Source organism: Vigna unguiculata, unplaced genomic scaffold (assembly GCF_037176805.1).
Source record: "Vigna unguiculata cultivar grain cowpea cultivar isolate G323 ecotype 2 unplaced genomic scaffold, ASM3717680v1 ptg000238l, whole genome shotgun sequence".
Taxonomy (NCBI): Eukaryota; Viridiplantae; Streptophyta; class Magnoliopsida; order Fabales; family Fabaceae; genus Vigna; species Vigna unguiculata.
In genome coordinates, this window is record NW_028196875.1 from 529 (window position 1) to 5,000 (window position 4,472).

At 30.7% G+C, this 4,472-nt stretch overlaps 3 non-coding genes across 3 annotated transcripts; 1 reads left to right on the top strand and 2 right to left on the bottom strand.

Moving 5' to 3' along the window:
- Positions 1–1,118: 1,118 nt before the first annotated feature.
- TRNAD-GUC (transfer RNA aspartic acid (anticodon GUC)) lies at positions 1,119–1,192 on the bottom strand. Its single transcript has one exon. It is a non-coding gene; the product is annotated as a tRNA-Asp (tRNA).
- Positions 1,193–1,649: 457 nt separating this feature from the next.
- On the bottom strand, positions 1,650–1,733 carry TRNAY-GUA (transfer RNA tyrosine (anticodon GUA)). Its single transcript has one exon. It is a non-coding gene; the product is annotated as a tRNA-Tyr (tRNA).
- Positions 1,734–2,673: 940 nt separating this feature from the next.
- On the top strand, positions 2,674–2,745 carry TRNAT-GGU (transfer RNA threonine (anticodon GGU)). The gene has a single exon. It is a non-coding gene; the product is annotated as a tRNA-Thr (tRNA).
- Positions 2,746–4,472: the final 1,727 nt, after the last annotated feature.

The following is a 4,472-nucleotide window of genomic DNA, read 5'->3' on the forward strand; positions in this document are numbered from 1 at the left end:
GGTAGTTTTTTCATTTTCCCTTTCCCTCGTAGTATGGGGAAGAAGTGGGCTATAGGGATACTAAAAATTGAGTTAAGGGATCCAAGTAACCTTGTTGATTTCTACCTGAATTTTTGAATTTCGAAACTATTGAATGAAATATTTCATTTAAACTAATACTAATTAATTGAGTTCAAATAGAAAATCTATCTTGATTCTATTATATTTTAGTAGTGTAATGTATTCTATGTATCTTATAGGAATTGAAAATACTCTTTCAATCAAACAAATATTTTCATTATTCCCATATTCCTATTTTGAGAAAAACAAGGGAATCAAAAAGAAGAAGAAATGGATTCCTATTCCAATCAAATTTTTCTTAAAATTTCTATTTCGATGAACTGACGCTTAACCTGGTTATATAGATATATATATATATGGAAAATGGCGGACCGTGTAATAACCATTCCTGTTTTTTTACCCCCTTTTTTTCCTAAGATACCGGAATTGTTTGTAAAAAGAATCTGAAAAAAAAAATTGGACGCAATTCTCAGATAGTAGAAATCAAATTGATTTCTACTATCTGGATTACGCTGATTGTACGATCATTTTTTTAAATCATTCATAAAAATGAAGAAATCATATTTCAGTGAAATTAGTCACTTTTACTTACCGTTTTTACATAAATTATAAGTAAAAAAGCAGTAGGAACTAGAATAAACAGTGCAGTAGCAATAAATGCGAGAATATTTACTTCCATAATCTTTATTATGTTCTATTTCTCTTAAATTTCTAAAAAAAAAATTCGGGATTTAATCCCATAGAAATGTTCAATCTTTCAACAATGGTATAAATTGGATTTCAATGATATCAAATCGGATCAATATCATGAATCACAAAATCTGAGCTATCAAATCAACTCATGAAATAGTATAACATAGGAAGATCTTTTATCCATACTAAATAAAACAAAAAAACATTTATTCTTGATGAAAGTCCAAAATCCCTTTCCTTCCTTTTTCGGCGAAACAAATGAAAAAGCAGGGGGGGGCCCCAAATAAAATTTTGTTTATCAATTTGATTCCCTACAAATACACAAAAAAGGAATTTATTTTTTATTTTTTTGGATTTATATCCAACGGGATTGACGGGGCTCGAACCCGCAGCTTCCGCCTTGACAGGGCGGTGCTCTGACCAATTGAACTACAATCCCAGGGAAAGGGGTGTACTGTATAAATATTTTTACGGACCGTTTCTGTCAAACCTTTTCTTTTTCTATTTCGGATTCGAACCTTTTTGTTGTAAATGAAAAAAGCGCATTTTTTTATATATTGATATGTATATCGATATCCACTTTAGTGAGATCGACACAAATTACTCGTAATCCGTTTCTTATTCTTATTCTATTAACAAATCGATTGAAAATTGAATCAATGAAAAAAAAATATTTTTTTTTTCAATTTTTCCTTATATTTTCTACTTACAGATCTTGACATGAATACCGATTATTAACAAGATTTTGAATTTGTGGAAAGAAATATGGAATACAGAAAAAAAAGAAATAACCTTAGATATGTTTAATATTTTGATTCTTCCGTATCATAGCACATCAGTCATTTCCAGAGAACTATAAATGGGTTATAGAATTTCATAGTGGATCGGCAAATTCTTGGGCCGAGCTGGATTTGAACCAGCGTAGACATATTGCCAACGAATTTACAGTCCGTCCCCATTAACCGCTCGGGCATCGACCCAGCACAATAGGAAGAATACATTTCAGTTTTTATTGAAAATTTTTGATCAACTTCCTTTCGTAACACCCTACCCCCAGGGGAAGTCGAATCCCCGCTGCCTCCTTGAAAGAGAGATGTCCTGAACCACTAGACGATGGGGGCATACTTGCCCGACCGCCATTATACTACGTTCATAGTATGAACAGTTTTTTGCAATTGTCAATATAATGATATGATTCGATAAAAAAAAATATTTTTCGTTCTTTCATAATTCCATAGAAATTTTTTATTAATCATTTATATTTCTAAATTTTTTTATTCCAGTCATAATAAGAAAAAAAAAGAAGTAATGTTCCAATAAAGAGAAAATTCTTCACAGGAATGATTCGTTTGTTGCAAAGGACGAGAGGTTAAAACTTCATTTCTATCATTTATTACTAATACTAAGATTCGATAGGTAGATTTATATCTAATACTAAGAAAAAAAACTTTGGAAAATAGAATTTTTCAATAAAAAAATAAAAATTTGGTTAGGGACAGAACATATTGAATCCATTTTATCAATGATTCGATTTTATCAATGTTTCGATGAAATATTTTATTTTGTGAGTACATTTATGTATCAATAAAAAGAATTTAGTGTTATGATTAGAATGACTTCAAGAATCCATTTTGAAATAATATATTTGATATGGATCAAATCCAATCTTAATCAATTCTTTTTTTTAACTATATTCTATTCACTAGGTAAATCCAATTTTTTGTTCTTTGATGAGTCATTATACAAATAATAGATATTGATGTACATGTATTCTAATCCCATTTATATCATTTAATTTATATAATTTATATAAATTTATAGAAATAATTTATATAAATTTATAGAATAAGTATACACAGTAACAAATATATGTACTAGTCATGCTAGTTCCTTATTTAGAAATTGAAAGAAAGAAAAAGGGCCCTTTTAACTCAGTGGTAGAGTAACGCCATGGTAAGGCGTAAGTCATCGGTTCAAATCCGATAAGGGGCTTTTTACTTTTTTTTTCAAAAGCAATAGTCTTTCTATTTGAAGGAAGAATAAAAAGATTCTTGATATTTTGAAAAAGTTTCTATTTGTAATAAAAAGAAAAAGTGTAAAATTCAATAATGGAAAAATAAAAAAAAGTAAGTGGACCTAACCCGTTGAATTATATTTATATCTACTATTCTGATATTCAAATTTGATAAAGATTCAATTCGAACAATTTTTTTTCTTTTTAAGACTTTTTTCGTTTAGACTCCCTAAGAATCTCTGAATATTTCCAATGAAATCTTCTTGTTTCTGAACTAAGAAAAAAGGTTATGCCTTTTCTTTACTCAGAAGGGCCTTAATACGAATTTCAAGTTCCACCAAACAAGTTTTTTTAAAATTAAAATGAAACATATTTTTTTCCATAAATTTCTATTATTTCTATAAGATTAGATAGAATCTTATAGAAATAATAGAAAAATACATTAAATTATGTCTTCACATATCAAATAGTTTCTTTTCATATCGATGTGTACGATATTTTTCCAGCAATTCATATATATGAGACAAAAACTTTCATTTACAGTTTTTTCTTTTTATTATAGTATTTATAAAAAAAAATGAAATACTAAAGAAAAAACTGTAAATGAAATAGAAATTTAGAAAACCTATGATCCTACAGTAGTTTCCTAGACAAAATAGAAGTCAATTCACAACCAAACTTCAAGAATAAGTTTCTTTGATGAAAGGAGAGAAATATGTCTGAAGATCCGCTAGGTATAAGAAGTGAAACAGGGGATCATTTGTTTCTTGAACAGTTCTGAAAAAAAAATTTCTATCGGATTTTGGAGTCATAGCAGATTTTATGATTGATGACTTGGAAGATTTTTAAGAATAGATAAGGAATAACCACATCGAGTTCATGGATTTGCCCTAGATATCAATAGACCCATAAATGATTTTTTATTCGAAACCGATTAGAAAACAAGGGAAAGTATACTTATATATTCTATATATATATAGAGAGAGAAATGAATAGAGATAAATGATCAAGGTCCGTCCCATCTCTGAAAATGCTCTATGAGGTGTTGGGAAATGGTTGAAGTAGTTGAATAGGAGGATCGCTATGACTATAGCTCTTGGTAAATTTACCAAAGATGAAAATGATTTATTTGATATTATGGATGACTGGTTGCGGAGGGACCGTTTCGTTTTTGTGGGTTGGTCCGGTCTATTACTCTTTCCTTGCGCCTATTTCGCCTTGGGGGGTTGGTTTACAGGTACGACCTTTGTAACTTCATGGTATACTCACGGCTTGGCAAGTTCTTATTTAGAAGGCTGCAACTTCTTAACCGCTGCAGTTTCCACTCCCGCTAATAGTTTAGCACACTCTTTGTTGTTACTGTGGGGTCCTGAAGCACAGGGAGATTTTACCCGTTGGTGTCAGTTAGGCGGTCTGTGGACTTTTGTTGCTCTCCACGGTGCTTTCGGATTAATAGGTTTCATGTTACGTCAATTTGAACTTGCTCGATCTGTTCAATTGCGACCTTATAATGCAATCGCATTCTCAGGTCCAATTGCTGTTTTTGTTTCTGTATTCCTTATTTATCCACTGGGTCAGTCTGGTTGGTTCTTTGCTCCAAGTTTTGGTGTAGCAGCTATATTTCGATTCATCCTCTTTTTCCAAGGATTTCATAATTGGACATTAAACCCATTTCATATGATGGGAGTTGCTGGTGTATTGGGCG